This window comes from Leptidea sinapis, chromosome 7 (genome assembly GCF_905404315.1).
Source record: "Leptidea sinapis chromosome 7, ilLepSina1.1, whole genome shotgun sequence".
Classification (NCBI taxonomy): Eukaryota; Metazoa; Arthropoda; class Insecta; order Lepidoptera; family Pieridae; genus Leptidea; species Leptidea sinapis.
In genome coordinates this window covers 10,154,415-10,176,161 of record NC_066271.1, presented here as the reverse complement: position 1 = coordinate 10,176,161, position 21,747 = coordinate 10,154,415, and the positions used below count along the sequence as shown (strand labels likewise).

Genomic DNA, 21,747 nt, shown 5'->3' with positions numbered 1-21,747 from the left:
TCTCCCAAAGTGTACCAAATTATCGTATCGACACAAAGATTATTTTGACCTTGTCTTCTGAGGTCAATAATTAGCGAATTAATTATTAAGTTATTGATTAATACTAATTGACGCAAAAAATGTTCCAGTTCATCAAGAGGTCGTCTTGCATCAGCTGCTGTAGTTTTTCACAAGGAACAGATTAACTGAATTAACAATGCGAGCTCGTGACAACGGGAATTAGATTTGAAGAAGATGAAAAATGTTTATTTATTTATTAGGAAATCCAACAATTGCCATTAATACAATCTTTGTGCTGCAGAAGAGGGCTATGTGCGCTATTTATAACCTAGGTCCTAAAGAATCATTAAAAGAAATAAACATTTTGACTGTTGCTTCTCAATAATTATGTAAGCTCATAAGCGAATTACTTGCGCTTTTTTATATCTTCTCAGGTGAGGCACATTATTTTGAAAGGGTGGCAGTTTTTGACGATCAATGAGTGATTGTAAATCCTATTTTGAATAAAAAATATTTGAATTTGTATTTCAAAGAAAGAAAAGCCATTTATTTCCTAAGAATATTCACTGACGGCTCAAAAACCAAGTTAGGAACAGGTTGTGGCATTTTCTCCGATGATCTAAACATAAAAATCGCACTTCCCTTAGGTACCTTTAACATAGTGTTTCAAGCTGAATGCTTATGAATACTTGAGGCCGTTCGAAAAATCGCGTCACGGAATGTTAAAGACTTCACCATCCGCATACTATCAGACAGTATGTCCGTTTTACAGGCACTGAACAGCAACTTCACCACTTATATATGGGTATGATCTATGAATGTCATAAAACCCTAAATCAGGTGTGTAGCCATACCGAAGTTACTATACAATGGATCAAAGGTCATAGCAACTCATGTGGAAATGATATTGCAGATAAGTTAGAAAGACGAGGCTCAAATATTACTGCCATAGGGCCAGAACCCATCTTACCTCTACCATCTGACTGGCATTAAAGCCACATTCGGAAACGCACAAGTAACCAACACAAAAATCTATGGTTATCATTAGAGGACTGCAGACAAACATGGGAGACACTCCCCAACATTGATGCCAGTATGGCAAATCGCTTTATTAGGCTTAATAGAATCCAACTTAAACGGATAACAGCGGCCCTAGCCGGGAACGGTCCCTATAATAAACATCTTTTTTATATGAGCATTACTGACAGCCCTGTAAATGGCCTGCATGGTGGCAGGAATAAGAAATATATTCCTACACACGCAAAAGAGGCGCGCAGTCGTCGAGTTGCGGAAATTGGCCCGATTATACCATTACCATTATTTCAACATTTATTTCAACACACACACACAAATAACATAATATGCTATATATATATATATATATATATATATATATATATATATATATATATATAATAATATATATATATATATTTGCTCACCATTACATGAACTACTTACTTACTTAATAAATATATGTAAGTGTACAGAACTTACAGGGTTACACATCATTCATTAAATGTTACCGTTCTTACTAAGTATATTATATAATTGGGGTTACTACAGTAATTAATAATGTTAATAAAAAAACTGTATGAAATGTTTAAATTTAAAATTCAGTAGGTACAATACAAAACAACAATATTTTCGTCTTATGAATTTCAGTTGATACGAGTACTCGATATAGAATATATTTTGACGTTTGCTCGATTGGAGAATTTTTACCAAGGTTTATTTGGTTTATTTACTTTCATTTGTGCAAAATGGACCTTGGCTTGGAGGGGTACTTCGAGGTACATTAAGACAGTGTCACCAGCAAGTCTGGGCTATCAATTAAATTGCAAAACAGTTTATGTAAGAATTTTAAGTCTATCAATGTGCGCCACTCTTGCAAACTCTGTATTTTAAAGAACTAAAGCCGGCATAATAACCCAGGTTACGCGTGTGTAAGCCAAGTCAAGTTCGCCGGAATACGTTGGATGAGGTTAGCGCAGGACTTAGCAGGCCTTTGTCCAGCAATGGGTGTCTTCCGGCTGCTATGATGATAATGATGATGATTTCGGCTACAGTAGTTGTCCAAAATTCTGGGTGTATGAAATTTATAAGACGTAAATATCGTAAAAACTTATTTGAATTCTTTCTTTTCTTTTGATGTGGATGTTATAGCAAGGGGACCAGGCATGAGAACAATACTCTAGTTTGCCTCGTACAAGATATAGCGTACTATTTATATAGCGTGATATTTGGAACTTTGCTGAAGTGAACGTAGAATTACTCTACAGAATCGGTAAGTAATCTATTACCATCGTAATTTAACTCCAGGCGTTAATTTTTCAAACAAACGATGTTGAAAACACCTGATGTTAAGTGATCACCACCGCCCACATTCCCCTGCAACACCAGAGGAATGTGAGACCAAGCGATCAGCTGTTCACAAAGGCTTGGTTCTCCGACAAATGGAGCAGCTCTCCGTTGCACGCGGTTAAATGGTTCTAGCTGTTATACAAATAATAATGTTAAATAGTCATTTGTATACTGCTTGAGAAAGTGACATCAGTTGCATATGAATTTTTCATCTATTTCTAAGGAATGCAGGAAAGAAAGAAGTATGTGAAACAATTCTGATTGATTCTGACATTAAAAGATATCTACATTCACGAGTTGTAATAATTAATTTTGAACGACTATAAAAAAGCTTTTTACTAAAGAAACATTTATAATTGGTAGCTAATTTCATCATTGTATTATTTGTATAGCGAATACATAATTATTAATTTCCAAAGTGTGACATTGGTTATCATACTAAGGAAGTAAGGGCACTTCCTTCTATGTTTTAATTGGTTGGAGAACAAGTTTCTTAACATTTTGTATTAAAAGTCAAGAGGGCCTTTTTTCAAAGTTTATTCACATTTAATTGCAGCATACTGCCCGGTTACATAATCTCTGGACCATAATCATAATGTCAATGACGTCACATCGTCGCTTTGTTACGGTGTGCAAAACAAGCATCACTAGGATGTTATTATTAAAAAAAAAGCGGCCAAGTGCGCGTCGGACTCGTCCATGAAGGGTTCCGTAGCAGCAAGTAACACAATATAAAAGTTATACATATAGAAAGGAAAATGATATTAAATTATTTAAATGGGAAAGGCAATAAATCTTTGCTCAAAATCAAACAGTGCAATGAGCTCTCATCATTTATAGTCCCCGAGTGCCACACGTCTTTTATATTTTTTTTTCTGTATTATAGATTGAAGTAAGGGTGTTTTGTTGTGATTATTATTATTGTAATTATGAAAAATCAATAAAAGAATCTAAGACGACAGCGTGACTCTCCCACTTCTAAAAAGCCCTTAGTCGCCTCTTACGACACCCATAGGCCTGGGACTCCCCTATTCTTTTGACGCCCCGGGGAACACACGGGAAAAAAAATTATCTATTTTTTTCTGCCAGTAGAGGAAGGGGTACTATTATCTTCTTCTTCTTCTTCGTGTGCCTCTCCGACTAGCGAAGGTTGGCGGTCTGTCTCGCGATGCCAGTCCACTCTCGGATGTTGCGCAGCCAAGACTTTTTTCTGCGACCCACGTCTCTTCTTCCGGCAACTTTTCCCATCATGATGAGTTGCAGGAGTTTGTACCTCTCGTGCCTAACCACGTGCCCCAAATATGCGACTTTCCTCATCTTGATAGTTTGCATAAGTTCGCGTTTTTGATTGATTGACGCGGCGCAGAACTTCCACATTTGTGACCTTGTTGGTCCAACTTATGGCCAACATACGTCTATATGCCCACATTTCAAAAGCTTCTTTACGTTTTCTGAGGTCTTCTTTAATAGTCCACGCCTCACATCCGTGTAGAAGTATGGGCCAGATGTAACAGTGCAGTAAACGAGTGCGCAAGGAAATCTTAAGATCACGGTTGCACAGTACTTTTTCATTTTACTAAAGGTGCTTCGAGCCACTTCAATTACTCTTACAGCCAATTCTTCTATTATAGCCACGGGTAAATATTTTTCAAGACTTTGTTCACTTGAAGCCTAGAAAACCAACTGAATTATCGGTTGAGTTGACGATTAACAAACACACTAATTGGTAATGACTAAGAACATTACATGGAGATTTGTTTCCTTTTCCTTTTTTTTTTCACCAATTGGAGTGCGTAGGTAGGTCTAGGTACGTCTTTTACACTATATTTTCCCCGTCACCATCAAATCCTCAAGGTTTTCGGCTCCTCTGCGTGCAACATGGCGGAAGTATCGCACTATGCGCTGTTAGCAGACCGTGTACAGACGATAAGCATTCTCTATCTTGCGCTGCTTTAGGATATAGATATAGATGAGGGACCACATTTTAAGGGGGTTGATTTTGTATCAGCAGCCCTAAAAGTCCATGTCTCTGCGCCGTTTAGAGCAATGGAAAAGACAAGAGTGTGAACCAGGAGTGTTTTAGTTCGAATTGTGCTAATATTTCTGTCTTTTCATACCTTGCTCAGATGAATCATTGCCGTGTCGTGTGTAACGGCATTGGATAGTGTAACGCAATTTTTGCTTTCTCAATTATCCTGAGCGGACATGTGCGTAGTTGGCTCAGTTGGTAAGAGCGCTCAGACGGAACCCGAGAGGTACTGGTTCGAGTCCCTCATCGTCCATGAATTTTAGTACAAATTAAATAACTCATTTTTCGTACTTTTTATACATCATTAGCAGAGAAAAATAACTTTTACTCTGGAATCGTGAAACATGATTCCAAAAATCTACAAAACAATTGTGTTGCGAATTTTATAAAAGGGTATTTAATCAATTTTATTGTAAGGAAATTTTACAAGAATCTCGCAGAGTTTCTCGCGCCCGTTCTTTCATTTGAATATATATATATATATATGCATCAAGTCTGAGCGATACATTTTCGAATGGATGGTAGTGTTTGACATTTAATAATTGATTTAAATTCTATTTATACTTATAACAAATCTATAGAGATCAAATTTCTGTACAAGGAAAAAAAAAAATTAAAAGCGAGTCAGGGGGATGTGAGAAGAGAAATAGAACAAGTCTCGATTTTTTTGGAATTTCTTATTTCTCTGTCTGTTTGTACGGGCTAATCTCTGAAACTGTTGGACCGATTTAATTGAAATTTTGCACAATGGTACCTTACATCCCCGGTCAACATCTTAGATACTTTTCATCCCGGAAAATTAAAGAGTTCCCGTGGGAAAGTTCAAAACCTCTACTAACTTATATAGCGTAGTACACAACAACTTATGCACATTATTTAATAAAATTTGGCATGTTGATGCCTTATATTGCCGGTCAACATCTAAGATACTCTTCATGCCGGAAAATTAAAGAGCTCCCGTGGGATAGTTAAGAACCTCTACTTACCTATATAGCGTAGTACACAGCAACGTATGCACATAATTTGACATGTTGATACTTTATATTGCCGGTCAACACCTTAGATACTCTTCATCCCGGAAAATTAAAGAGATCCCGTGGGACAGTTAAAACCTCTACTTACTTATATAGTGTAGTACACGCCAACTTATGCACATTATTTAATAAATTTTGGCATGTTGATGTTTAAGTTGTTGCCGGTGAACACTTTAAATACTTTTCATCCCCGAAAATTAAAGAGTTCCCGTGGGATAACTAATTAGTAAAGTAACTTATATTGCTTAGTAAACAATAACTTATACACATAATTTAATAAAATTTGGCATTTTGATAATTATATTGCCGGTCAACATCTTGGATACTTTTCATCCTGGAAAACTAACGAGTGGGAAAAATAAAATTGGCCAACAGCATCCATTACTTCAAATAAATGGGAAAAGTATCGAAAGAGTTAGTGAAGCACGTAACTTGGGTTTATTAATGGACGAACAGTTAAGATTTGAGAAGCATACGCTCACTACCGTTCGAAACTGTTTCTATCGACTTAAAATTTTATATAATATTCGGAATTACTTGAATGTAGGGACACGTATCAAGCTTTGTGAGAGTCTAGTTCTATCTAAATTTAATTATGCCGATGCAGTTATAAGTCACAGACTCTTAGCAAGAACTAAAAATCTTATTCAGCGGGTACAAAATGCCTGCGCTAGATATTGTTTTAAAATCCCTCCTCGTGAACATGTCTCACCATATCTAAATAATGCTAAAATGCTTAAAATGGAATATCGGAGACAATTGCATTTCGGCACTCATCTTTTTGGGGTTATAAAATACAAAATTCCACAATATCTTTATACCAAGTTACGATGGTCTGCTGACACTTGCAAGTATCACACTAGAGCTTCTCCTTACCTGCTCTGTGTACCACCACACCGGTCAGCGGCATTCGAAGGAGGCTTTTGTTATAATTACGCTAAAATATGAAATGACTTACCTCCTCCCCTTCGTAATATACATAGTGTTTATGCGTTTAGAAATAAATATAAAATGTATTTGTTTACACTTCAGTCGGGCCTCTCTCAAAATAAATCTTAATATGTAGATAAAAAAAAAATCACGCCGCAAATCTCTTTCATAGTTTCAATGAATTTATTTAATATGTAAATGTATGTATAAATATCTATATATTATACTTTTTTTTTAAATATAAAATACTGTTAATTATTTATTTATTTGTATATGTATATATCTATTAACTGATCTCGCAAACTTTATTTTGGCATATAAAATAAAAAATAATAATTATTATAAAAAAACCGGTATGCACACAAAATTTCATACAAATTGATGCAGCCGTTTCGGAGGAATTTGGTAAGAAACACCGGGACACACAGAATTCTGTATATTATATAATCAATATATATCTAATTTATAACTGTTACGACCTAGCCATCTACTAATATTATTTTTTTACCCTACACTACTGAGTACTATCATTTATTTATTTATTACATAATTATTATATTTAATAATGGAACCACTTGTGGCTGTAATCGCGACGGCCGCCTTATTGAAGGTAGCTACTGAAAATCAGTGTTGGGTGATACCCAACTAATATGCTGAGTAGCAAACCTTTTTGGGACATAACACTGCAAACACCACCTTATTATGTTGATATAGAATAAGCCTTACTTTAGTATTAATTATTTATTATATTTTGTAAATGTTCACGTGAATTTGTAGTGTTTGTTCCAAATAAAGATATACTTACTTACTTAAATACTATAGTATGTTATGTAGCTTAGTACTACACAACTTATGCACCTAATTTAGTAAAATTTGTCAATTTGATACCTTATATTGCCTGTAAAGCAATGTGTAAGTATTATAAAATTTAAAAATCCCATAAAAGCAACGGGTTCCCGCGAGAAAGTAAAAAATTACAAAAATATAGCCCAGCATGGCGTCATTCACATTAAATCAATTGTGTGTGACGGACATCATTTCCACCTGAGGCAAAAAGTGCGAATGACAGGTCATTTAGCTCAGACATAATATATAGGTACATCGATACATACTTAACTTAATCTTACAACCCTGTGAAAATCTCAGCCCTACCTTTTGGCATTCCAAAGAAGTATCGACTCTTATTATAAATACGAAAGTATGTAAGAATGTATGCATGTCTGGATGTATGAACCTGTAAAAATCTCTCATCTGGAGAACGGCTCGACTGATTTTCATGATTTTTAATTTGTTGGATTTGCCTCCGTTCCGAATCGCAGAATAATATAAAATCATTGAAAAATTTATGAAAAAAGACAATACTTTCTTTCATTTAAAATCATTATCACAATTAGACGATAATCTTTTTTTTATGGAAAAAGAGGACTAAAGAGCGTACGGGCTACCTGGTGTTAAGTGATCACCGCCGCGCAGAGAATGTTCTCTTGCAACACCAGAGGAATCACAAGAACATTGCCGACCTCTATCTCTGGATCTACTAAACCGATTTTTAAAATTTTGTTACGTATAGTAATTCAAAAATTTGTGAGTGTTCATATATATATATATATATATATGAATATATATATATGTTATTATACTATATAATATTAACCCAAAAAGGAAATACTTTGTCATAGTAGTTATATTTGTAAAATACGTCGGAGAAAAACCCGTGGAACCCTAAAAATAAATTATATGGCAAAACAACGTTTTCCGGGTCAGCTAGTTTTGAATAAAAATATAACAATCCGAATTTGAATATACATAGTTTGTTCAACTGCTAGTAAAGTCTTAAACTCCCACTAATATCATATTTTTGGACGCCACAAATTAGGATATCATTGCCACTATCTGGATGGGAGGCGTTCCTCCACAGTGCGGTTTTTTCTTCCACTTACAACAAAGCTGCGGAATGAGCTTCTTTATGCAGAGTATGCAGAACGACATGGGTATATTAAAAAAAAAGCGTGTTCACATTTCTTACAGGCCGGCAACGCTACTATTGAGCAGTGTAATAGCTTGTTTGACTCTGCTCCTATTGAGCAAAGTAATTATTTGATTAACAATGCTTCTATTGAGCAGTCTTATAGTTTAGTTTCTGGTTTGGAATGTGTTCCAAAATATTTAAATTAGTCAATAAGACAATATGGGACTCCTCTAGCAATATAAATACACAACGTACAAGTAATAGTAAACATAATAAAAGTCATAAACCTAATGCACCAAAATATGCAAGGATTGTTAGGTAAAGAACTGGAACTGGAGTTACTAATGAACCATGAAAATATTGATATCTTATGTCTTACTGAACACTGGCTTAGAAAATGTGAGCTCATTTTTAACTCCAGTGGTCATCGGGTGGCAAGTGTGTTTAGCAGAGAAAAGGCAACACGTGGCGGCTCTGTTATACTTATAAGTAAATCATTTAAATTCAAAGACCGTAAAGATATTGTGGGCCTCTCTGTTGAACGTTTGAACCATTGAAATAGCCTGTGCAGAGCTTGAGTGTGCCATTGTTGTAAGTATATACAGACCCCCGATGCATTATATGAGTTATTTATGAGTGTATTGGAGGAGGTTCTATCAAAATTATCTGAATCTAAGAAATATATTATGATTTGTGGTGACTTAAATATTAACTTATTAGAAGAATCCGCCACAAGTATTAGATTCAAATCTTTGTTTAAATAATATAATTTATCAAATATTTTCTTAGAACCTACTAGAGTAACCAGCACCTCTAAAAGCTGTATTGATAATATTTTTACTAATTATAAACCTATTTCTCAATCAATAATTAGTAAACTGAGCTCAGACCACTTTGGTCAATAAGCCTCTTTTAATATTGAACTAAACAAATGTACTTCAACTAAAAAGTTTATGTTTGTTCCGGTAAACAATAGGCGAATGGAGAAATATAGAAGCAATGTTTCGGAAAAACTCTCAAACTTGTATTTGAATTATAACAGTACTCCAAATGAGATGTATGGTAAGTTATTTAAAATAATTAAAACAGAGTTTGCTTCTATATTTACTTCAAAGACAGTCAACTTGGGTGGTCTCTTGTCATTTAACAACTGGGCAACAGCTGGTATTCATAGGAACAACAGTTATATGAACTATTTAGTGAGAGATCATCATGTAATCATATTGTATATGTGAAAAAATATTCAAAATTATTTAAGAAAGTATGTAGTAAAGTAAATGCATATTAGAGAAATAATTAAAAATGCTTCAAATAAAATAAAAATGACTTGGAAAGTTATTAACTGGGAATCAGGGAGAGCGAAAGATTGCAAGTTTGAATATAATCTAATAATAAACAATACAAAAATCCACTCTGAGCAGGAAGTAGCTTCTGCTTTTGAGAATTTTTTTTTCTGGCATTCCAGTTTCCATCTCAAGCACCCTTGTCTCCTCCACCAGTGTTGCCGAGTCACTTCTTTTGGAAAATGTCAAGGAATGTAAACAAAATTTCAAATTCAGTGTTGTTAGCCCAGCAGAAATAATTAAAACTTTCATATTCTTAGAAATGAAAAAAACTGCTGATATATGGGGCATATCTGTAAAAATAATAAGTTCTGTTATTGACGTCATAGCACCATATCTAGCACTAGTTTTTAATAGCTGTATTGAACATGGCGTGTTTCCTGACCTTCTGAAGTACTTATAGTAAAATTACACCAATATTTAAATCGGGACTCACTTCTGACCCGAATAACTATCGCCTTGTTTCAGTGTTGCCCACCCTAAGCAAAATTTTTGAAAAAAATATTTTAAGCCAAATGCTTACTCACTTTAACACTTATAAGTTACTTCATATAAAACAATTTGGCTTTACTAGGGGCTCGACTACGGATGCAGGTGTTGAACTCATCAGGAATATTTTTGAGGCCTGGGAGGAATCACAGAATGCACTTGGTATCTTCTGTGATTTATCTAAGGCTTTTGATTGTGTTCAACATTCAACGCTGGTCAGGAAGCTATGTCACTATGGTATAAGAGGATATGCACTCGATCTTCTGATCTCATATTTAAATAATAGGATTCAGAGGGTCGAGGTAAATGGCAGAAGATCTCCTGGGACTCCTCTCGGTATGGGGGTACCACAAGGGTCTATTCTTGGACCCTTCCTCTTCCTGATTTATATAAATGATCTACCTAACCTTGTAGAAAAAAAACACAAGGTGGTATTGTTTGCGAATGCCACTTCACTTATATTCAAAGTGAAATGAAGCCAAGTTTTATGACGAAGTAAACAATGCTCTATCTGACATCATGTACTGGTTTAGCGCCAATAACTTATTGTTAAATAGTCATAAAACCAAATAAATTAAATTCACGGCGCCAAATGTAAAAAATGTAGATGCGAATATTTTATTAAATGGAGAGGTGATAAAACCAGTGGAATCTGCTTTGCTCTGCTGAATTTCTTGGCATAACTCTTTATACCAAATTGCAGTGGGGCCCCCATATTGAAGGATTGGCGAATAGGCTTAGTTCTGCAGCATATGCGGTTAAGAAAATTAGACGGTTAACTGACATAGATACGGCGAGATTAGTATACTTTAGTTATTTTCATAGTATTATGTCCTATGGTATATTGTTATGGGGCTGTGCGGCCGATATTAATACTGTCTTTGTGCTGCAGAAGAGGGCTATTCGCGCGATTTATAACCTAGGTCCTAAAGAATCATTAAGAGAAAATTTTAAAGAAATAAACATTTTGACTGTTGCTTCTCAATACATTTTTGATAATGTTCTGTATGTTCATAAGCACATTCAGGATTTTTCTAGAAACTGTGACATTCATAATGTTAACACGAGGAACAAACATAAAATTTATTATGCCTACTACTCGGTTGGGTCGAGTTAGTAAGTCTTTTGTTGGGCTAATCTGCGGCTAATCCTATTTTGAATAAAAATATTTGAATTTGAATTTGTGATTCCTTCTGTTGTTACAAGAGAATCGGGGTGGAGGTGATAACTTAAAATCAGGTGATCCGTACACTCGTTTGTCCTCCTCATCCATGTAAAAAGATTATAATTAAAATAATAAACTAGTCCTTTGCCTTTGTGACCCTAAGGTCATGGATTAAATCACCATGTGACATAATCGACCTCTTAACTAGCAATGAAAGTAACGATTGAAATCACTTGATAATTACCTCTCCCTATTACCAGTACAACAAGGTGACAACCTCGGACACGTAATTATATAACTTATTACAATTAGAAAGTAATTGATAAGTAGAGTCTGACAAGATACTAACTTATTTAACTTTTGTATTAAAGGTCGCACATAGGTTGTTTAACACATTCACTGTCTACAAAAAAAAATAAAAAAAAAATAGATGGGAATCAAATCTTTTTAAGGCGAATTATGATTAATTACATATGAATGTTTGAAAATATGGATAAATGTATACTCGTTTTCGTAACTTCGCAAAGGAACCTTGACTCGCCTCAAACGCCGGCGGTTTACTAACTTCTACAAAAAGAACAGGAAGCTTGCTCGGATCCCAGTAAAAGGCGCCGCTACTATACCGCCCTACTCGGATCCGAGTGGTGAGCTAGGTATGTTTTGCGCCCATTATTCATACTTTTATAAGTACATTAAAAGCACAGAAAGATAACTTGTTTTTTAAATCTTTTAATGCAAATACTGTCATTTGCATATTGTTGCCCTTGTTTGGCATTGTTTTATTTTTGAGCAAGAGGTGTGTTACCCGCCTATAGGCCTGGGCAACTTGAAAGTTGGAAGTAGTACGCCCTATGTTTAAACAGACGGACAAGATACGTAATAGCTTTAAGGGTAATTATAATAAAGTCCCAATCACTGTTCAGACATTACCTATAAATAAATTTAAATGTTTTATAAAAAAAATGGCTCTGTCTTTGTATGGGACAGCCTGGGACTAGAATATGATTATTTCGCACCTGTAAGAGATCGTAACGTAGAACAAACCTTCTCAATATGTGGCTTCCAGTTTAGTTGATTGTCGAGTATGAGATCCGGATATTTTTCACTTGTTTTCTTGGATATCACTTGATTATTTATGCATAATGGTTCAAAATCCGGTACCTTTTTATGTTTGGCCGCAAAAATAACGTAATTTGTCTTGTCAACATTAATCATCAGAAGGTTACTTTGAAACCACATGTTAAGACGGTTGAGATCCGTATGTGTTTGTTTGATAACTTCCTGTATAGAATCACCAAAGTAGAATAAACATACAATACAGTATGGTGATTAATAATAATAATAATAATATTGACACACTTATACACAAAATATCTTGCCCCAAATTAGGCATATAGCCTGTGTTGTGGTACAAGACAACGATTTATTTAATACAATATACTTACTTAAACATACATAAATACATATAAACATCCATGACTCGGAAACAAACATCCATATTCATCATATAAATGCTTGCACCTACCGGGATTCGAACCCGGGACCTCTAGCTTAGTAGGTAGGATCGCTAGCCACTCGGCTATACAGGTTTACTGATTGGCCACGAAGTATACTCCGGCTAAGTTTGAAAACGAACAGTTGCTTAAAACGTAGTGGATTTCGGTTTTCGATCTCCTTTTTTACACAAGATAATAGCCGTCTTCTGTGAATCTGTCAATGACTGCACGTTTCATACAATCGAGTGAATCCCCTTTTTCGTAGAGAGTTTCGCTAGACTGCATGTCGGGTCCACTAGATGTTACGTCTACATTACGGACCGAATCTGCGGAGACCCACAGAGCTTATAAATAATAGTACTTAAAGTTCTTATCCTTCGAACAACTCTCATACAAACAAAATTGCATTCTAGCTTCAATGATAGAATATTGTTATTTAAGAAGCAAGGTTAATAACTTGGATCAGTCGTTCGGTAGTCGCGTAGCGCGTTTGCCGCGATTTGTTCGTCTGTTCTGTTTTTTCTTAAGTTTCAAACAGTTTAGGTTGGCTGAATAATCGGTGAGCATTTTGCCATATAAATGAATTTAAAAAATATTATGATTACAAAATGGACGATGTTTGATTTTGAATTTAGAATGAATTGTGTGTTTATGTATTTTAATATAGCCAAATTTTTTTTTTATATATTAAGTATATTATATATACGTACATATTTTAAAGGTTTTCTAAATATTAAAATATGTCAGATTTCACTCGAATTAGCACCCATGCTGAAATCCGTAAGCTCACAATTTTCCGAACAAGTTTCATGTTTTGCTGCGATATCATTAAATTCATACTAGATGTATTTAAATAACGGTTGATATGAAACCGAATTTTATACTCGATTAAAATAGATTTTTTCAATATATATATATTTATTAGTTGTTTATAAGGGTTAAACAATTGCATACTATATATACCATATATAGTTCATCAAAGTGAGAATACGTAATTTTCAAATTTATCCCCTTACAAAGTTTTGGTGTTTAACGTCTAGCTACAATCAACCTTGAAGGAAAGAGCGACATAGCCCTTCAAAAAAATTATGGTCATAGCTCCTCGAGAATCAGCCAATTCCGAGTCGGAGGATGATCATGTTCAATATATTCAGTGATACACAAAATAAATGTTAACAAAATATATGACAACAGTAACAATATATGGCACTATAATGGCGGCATTAAATAAACCTTAATCGTAAAAAAATTATTCCAAAATTTAAAGTACTGAATTGAAATTTTCAAACACTTACTTAAAAAAAAAAACAAAATTTTAATCATCCTTACGTTGTCGCATAAGACGGCGCAAAGTATGTGTCAGTGCCTACACTAGCGCGCGGCTACTAGATTTCTTACAGGGTGCTCCGAAATGATATAATTGAAAATTGATTTATTTAGATGAATTATGTATTTGATTGATTTTTCTGATTACGATCAAGATAAATAAATAAGTCAAGATCGCCGTAATACGTTGGATGAGGGCAGCGCAGGACCGATCGTAGTGGAAATCTTTGGAGGAGGACTTTGTCCAGCAGTGGACGTCTTCCAGCTGATGATGATGATGATTAGGGTTTAGTAGTTCTTTCCATGTGTTTATTTAATTTCTCCATTGTACATAATATATATCAAGTCATGAGCAAGGTTCGGCAACACTACTACAAAAACCTATAGTAATAAACCTGAAAAAGTATTTTCGTTGACGAAAGTTAAAAAAGTGAATGTTTGTCTGTTTGTATAACAGTGTCACCTGTATTATTCTAAAAGGCATAAAAAGACATAAAAGGCATTATTATTTTCTCAAAATTGATTCTTTAAGAATTATTTTTGATGTCATTTCTAATATGATAGATACTACTACCCATTCGGAAACAAATTGCGCTCCGAGAGAGAAGAAGCGGCACAAGAAACTCTCCCAGCATTACAAGCAATCCCTTATTTCTAGTGTTATAATAATGAAAATCACTATTAAGGGCAAAAAGGTGACGATTTTTGTGAACGTATATTAAATTTTCATAAATGTACTGACAATGAACAGTCATAATATTTATTTCTTTAATTTTTTCTTTGAGAGACTGTCTATAACCAAGTTGATATATAGCTCGAACAGCTCTCTTTTGTAGAGCAAACACTATATCAATGTTAGCAGCATGACGCCACAGTAAAATACCGTACGTCATGATGCTGTGAATATAACTGAAGTACACTAAGTAAACCGATCTTGATGAAACTTTTACAATTTTAAACGTTAGATTCAGTGGTTAGCCACTTAGAACAATCATATTGAGAAAACATTGAATATCTTTATATATATAATTCTTCTGTACGTGTGTTGACAGAGAACTCCTCCTAAACGGCTGGACCGATTTGAATGAATTTTTTTGTGTGTGTTCAAGTAGATTCAAGGATGGCTTAGATTCACTAATGAACTACCTCCAAAATGGCTGGAACGATTAAAATGATTTTTTGTGTTATCCAGTGAATTTGAGATTTGTTTAGATTCTCATTACAGTCCACATATAAGTCTCCTGCCCATGTGTATGTTAGTGAACTCTACCTAACGACTGGACCGATTTTTAAAATTTAAGACGTGTGCACAGGACAACGTCTGTCGGGTCCGCTAGTAATATATATATTACTAGCTAACCTAGCAAACGTTGTATTGTCGATATTAAAATCGCGATACAAAATTAACTGTTGATCGTAGATGGGTGAAAATTTGAAGTTGTATGTATTTTTTAATGCTGACTAATAATCAAACAAATTTAAGAAAAATGTAAAAAAATTAAAAAAAAATTCGTGTAGACCACCCTTAACATTTTGGGGGATGAAAAATAGATGTTGTCCGATTCTCAGACCTACCCAATATGCACTCAAAATTGCATGAGAATCGGTCAAGCCGTTTCGGAGGAGTTCAATGTTAAACACCATGGAACGAGAATTTTGTATATTAGAGAAGATTTAAACGTTTCAACAGTTACATCTAATAATTCATACGAATGTATTATTATTATGGCCTGTGGGACATTCAATTGTCTTTTATGTTTCTGACATCTTAGTAAAATGAATATATTGTTCATTTATTATATGTCACATCTGAGGAATACAATGTGTAATTTAGTAATACGTGGTAATTCTACATAATAGGACCTATCAATGAATACATTTTAATTATTTATTTTGCAATTTAATTTATTATTTTTAACAGAATTGAAAAACAAGAGGTTTGCAGTTGTTATGTTACTCAGTGAACGCATGTTTAATATACGTACGCTGTTGTTACGTCATATGTTCTCTTGATTAACTACCAAATTGGGTTAATGAAATATGATACCAATATATTTCGTACTAGCTGCCCGGATAGACTTCGTTGTGTCAAAAGTTAATTATCATTATCATCAAACGGAAGACGTCCATTGCTGGACAAAAGCCTCCACGACGATCGGTTCTGCGCTGCCCTCATCCAACGTATACCGGTGATCTTGACCAGATCGGTAATAATAACTAGAGAACGAATTATATGCTACAAAAAATGCCCAAAATATGCATGCAAATATGCAAGTAAATACCTAAAATGTGCACGAAAGTCCATAAAACGGGCCAAAATATGCATACAATTAAAAAGGAAAAAATAAAAAGTCATATTTTTAAATATTTTATTTTATTTTATAAAGGCTTATGCTGACAATCGTATTTGTGAAAAAAAACTTTTATAAATTATACCTACTTGGATAACAATTAAATTTAAGATTTACCTTTAAAAATATGTACTACTAAGTACTGTTATAAATGTTCTGTAGACAAATTGTGTCTACGATCGCTTAGTAAATTTTTGTAAGCGGAATAGTATTGTCGTATTGTCGGGGATCCAGTAGTCTGTGAACGGCTGGATCACTTGGCGTTGCGTAGAGACGTCGCTTCATTGTGTGTCTTCTACCGCATTTATCACGGGGAGTGTTCCGAAGAGCTGTTCAACCTGATTCCTGCCGCCGAATTTCACCTTCGCACGACACGCCACAAGTTACGATATCATCCCCACCATCTGGATGTGTGGCGGTCCTCCACAGTGCGGTTTTCAAGGAGCTTTCTTCCACGTACCACGAAGCTGTGGAATGAGCTTCATTGTGCGGTGTTTCCGGGACGATACGACATGGGTACCTTCAAGAAAAGCGCGTACACCTTTCTTAAAGGCCGGCAGCGCTCTTGTGATTCCTCTGGTGTTGCAGGAGAGTGTGGGCGGCGGTGATCACTTAACACCAGGTGACCCGTACGCTCCTTTGTCCTCCTATTCCATAAAAAGAAATAGTAACGTTCTACGTCTACTGAGGTTACTGGGCAGAATTTAAATTTGAGTGCAATGTTTGGTCTTGAAAAGCATCGAAAGATGAGCGAGATCGAGCGTAAATATGCAAACTATTTTTTTTTTCTAAAATATGCAACTATCTCTGAAAAGGTACTAAGTATGCAAAAGCATATGCAATATGCATTTGCATATAACCAGGTCTCTAATAATAACCAAAAGTTAATAGTTAAAATTAATATAAGATAACATATATACTTCCGAGTATTCCCATTATTTATGGCTCAACATGCATTTTAAATCTGTAATATCTTCGAACATATTCATTTTAATTACATGCTGTAAAAGGCTATATTGATTAAGTGCAAAAAAACATGCATAAATAATATAAACCTTCCCCTTGACCCTATCTATTAAAAAAAATTGCTATGAAAAATAGATGTTGGCCGATTCTCAGACCTACCCGATATGCACACAAGCCGTTTCGGAGGAGTTAGGTAACAAACACCGCGACACGAGAATTTTTTTTAATAGATTTTTTTAGTATTCCTACTATGATTCATAAAACAAGTTTTTTTTACATTGTACATATTGTTTCTTGGTATAAATCCCAGCAACTTTTATATTAAAAAGAACATCTAAGTTAACAATATGCATTAGGTTTTAAATAAGTAAAAAATTTACCTTGACTTTAATTTAAGCGTTTCATAAAAGACTGCGGATGGTATTATTAAATGTTAACAAAAAGTGTTACATTGTTATCAGCGTCCATTTAAACAATTCTTACAAGGGTGTTAGTAAGGTATTATTAAAGTATAAAGGGAGAACACAATTAATTCAGACGCGACATTTTAGAAAATCTAATATATAAAATTCTCATGTCGCGGTGTTTTTAGTTAAACTCCTTCGAAACGGCTTGACCGATTCTCATGAAATTTTGAGTGCATATTGGGTAGGTCTGAGAATCGGACAACATCTATTTTTCATCCCCCTAAATGGGCTGGCTTTTCACCCATCTACGATCAACAGTTACTTTTGTATCGCGATTTTAATATCGGCAATACAACGTTTGCTAGAAGATCCTATATAATTCGACAGTAGCCAATAGCAATGTGTTGTGATTATTACTGATATTATTAAATGATCTATGACTGAATGTTTGCATTGTGAAGGCACATAGTCGAAATTTATATATTACTAGCTGATGCTCGCGAATTTGTCCGCGTAGATAAAAGGTTTTTAAAAATAATAAGCATATTTGGAATTTAAGATTATCATCTCCTATTCCAGTTCCGGTTCCCGTTTTCGCTCCCGTTCCAAACCTATTATATGAATCTTATTTCGAGGACGATTCCTATGGCAAACTACTGGGATAGTTATAGCTAATCGATGTGAATTTCACAAATGTTTTTTTTTTCACAAATCCCGCAGGAACCATGGATTTTTTCGGGATAAAATGTAGCTTATGTCCTTTCCCAAGGTCTAGTCTATCGCTGTACCAAATTTCATCAAAATTTGTTCAGTAGCTTACAAACAAACAAACTTACATTCACATTTTAATATTATAGCAGAGATGTCCAATCAGAACATGCCTTATAACCTAACCACAGCCGGTTTTGGAACGGCCGAAAAATATTACGATTCATAAAATCTTGTATGCTTTGGTCAACTTTCAGGTTGTGGCTTCATCTACAGGATCTACTTTACAGTTGATAACCTGCTCAACCCCAATATTTGTATAATTTCTATTAAGGAAATTCACTTGAGATGTCGCTCTTTGTAAATCTAAACAACAGGGTTCGCATCCCGCATCGTTCATAAAATTTGGTTTTCAAATTTTATTTGTGTATTATTCCTAGATGTGAGGGTTATCACTTTAAAAACATAACAAATTGTTCAAAAAAGTTCTTTAATACAAATATGATATGACATTGGACTTTGATCCCGGACCACATATTTTGAACATTGCTTCGTTGCCCATTCGGAATTTAAAGCTTCATTTAGCCCTGGAAAAAAAACATTTTTACCAGCGTTATGACGGAAGTAGGAAATTTACGCAAACAATTTGGCATGGTAAAAACAAATATTTTATAAAAAGTAATTATGGTTTTCGTTTGTACTTAATACAGATTTCATGGGCAACAAAAAATGTTATCAAAGAACGGGAAGTTCCAATTTGTGATCAGAATAATTATTGTGCTAAGTCAAATTGTAATTTATTATCTATACATATAATACTATCTAATAATAATCTATACAATAAATCTGTAGAGATCAAATTTCTGTACAGAGAAAAAAATGATTAAAAGCGAGTCAGGGGGATGTAAGAAGAGATAGAACAAGTCCCGATTTTTTTGGAATTTCTTATTTCTCTGTCTGTTTATTTGTTTGTCTGCTTGTACGGACTAATCTCTGAAACTATTAGACCGATTTAATTTAAACTTTGCATGATGATACTTTACATCCCCCAACAAACAAATATTTTAGATGATTTACATCCCGAAAAATTAAAGAGTTCCCGTGGGACAGTTAAAAACCTCTACTTACTAAAATAGCGTAGTACACACCAACTTATGCACCTAATTTATTAAAATTTGTCAACCTTATATTGACGGTAAAGCAATGTGTAAGTATTAGAAAATTTGAAAATCTCATAAAAGCGACGAGTTCCCGCGAGAAAGTATAGAATTAAAAAAAATAAAGCGTGTGTGACGAACATCATTTCCACCCGAGGCAAAAAGTGAGAACGACAGGTCATTTAGGTTAGACCTAATATATAGGTTCATCGATACATACTAAACTTAATAAAATCCCTGTGAAAATCTCAGCCTTACCTTCTGGCTTTCGAAAGAAGTATCCACTAATATTATAAATAGGAAAGATGTAAGAATGTATGGACGTCTGGATGTATGGGTGTATGTCTGTTGCTCTTTCACACGAAATCTACTAAATGGATTTTATTGAAACTATACAATAATATAGTTTACATATCAGATATGTAAAGTAGCTAATCTCTGTCTATACTATATTATTTGAACAAATATTTTAATAGCTATGACGATGACGATAAACAACCGAGTGCGCGATATTGTGGTGCGGTCTGGTGGCAGGCGGTGGGACGGGCTTGCGGGTGACCGGACCGCTGCGGGTGGAGGGGTTATTAACTTTAAACGCCTGCAGTTCTTATTAATTTGCATTTTCAATGACTATCAACAAATCGCAGGGTCAAACCCTAAAAGAAGCAGGCAGTCATTTGGGCATGCCATGTTTTTCCTAGGGCCAACTCTACGTGACTTGCTCACGCGTTTTTAAATCGAAAATCTACATGTTTATGCTGACTGAAATAAATAATTTAACATAATTTAGGAGAATATAGGATATTCCTATGCAGTAACTACCTTTAACTTTTGTATTACTATCAATCATCATATTCATACATCAGACTTATTTATCCTTACAAACTATAGCGTTTATAATACCTCTTGGTGAAATCATCATAAATATTCTTAGTACAAATAAACATACATTTGCATGATTTTAAATTTGTTGGATTTGCCTCCGTCCCGAATCGCAGAATAATATAAAATCATTGAAAAATTTACGAAAAAAGAAAATACTTTCTTTCATATATAATCAGTATCACAATTTTCTAGAGGATAATCTTTTTTATGGAATAGGAGGACTAAAGAGCGTACGGGCCAGCTGGTGTTAAGTGATCACCGCCGCCCACAGAATGTTCTCTTGCAACACCAAAGGAATGACAAGAGCATTGCCGCCCTTTATCTCTGGATCTACTAAACCAATTTTGAAAATTCTGTCACGAATAGAAATTAAAATTTTTGTAAGTGTCATATATACATACTATATATTAACCCAAATAATGAAAATACTTTTTCATAGTAGTTATATTTGTTAAATACGTCGGAGAAAAAACCGTTGAACCCTAAAAATAAATTATATGGCAAAACAACGTTTGCCGGGTCAGCTAGTTAAAAATTTGTCATTTAATTTTTTAGGAGAACTTTTAGTTTCATTTATTACTTGTACTCATACAATTTTTTATATTAAAGCACCTAAGGGACCAGACGAGCGTTACCTTCAGCTGATGGTAATTGATACGCCCTGCCTATTACAATGCAGTGCCGCTCAAGATTCTTGAAAAACCCCAAATATAAGATGTAAAGTCTCATTTGCTAAGGAATTTCACTAGCTACGGCGCCCTTCAGACCGAAACACAATAACACGCTGTGGTACCCATAATCTAGCCGGCTTCCTGTGCAAGGTAGCCTCCCACAGGTGTTCTTTTCAGTAGTTATTCCGTGATTCGCGCACAACTGCAGACCTCTATCATTTTTAACCGACTTCAAAAAGGAGGAGGTTATCAATTCGATCGGTATTTTTTTTATGTTTATACACCGATTACTCTGAGATTTATGATCCGATTTACGTAATTTTTCTTTAGTTCGATGCAGAATAGATGCCATTTGGTTCCATAAAAATTTACATAGTTCGGTCCAGTAGTTTTCATTTTATGAAAATTTTTGTTAACCTCGATGATATAATTGTTTTTTGTGTACGGCTTTTTTAGG

General features: G+C 34.5%; 1 protein-coding gene across 1 annotated transcript in view; it reads left to right on the top strand.

The window, feature by feature from the left end:
• Positions 1–13,295: 13,295 nt before the first annotated feature.
• Positions 13,296–21,747, top strand: part of LOC126965450 (organic cation transporter protein-like) — a 52,305-nt gene continuing 43,853 nt past the window's right edge. The window contains exon 1 of the mRNA XM_050809075.1: positions 13,296–13,378. The gene's annotated coding sequence lies outside the window, so the exon portion shown is untranslated. The remainder of the gene's footprint in view (positions 13,379–21,747) is intronic.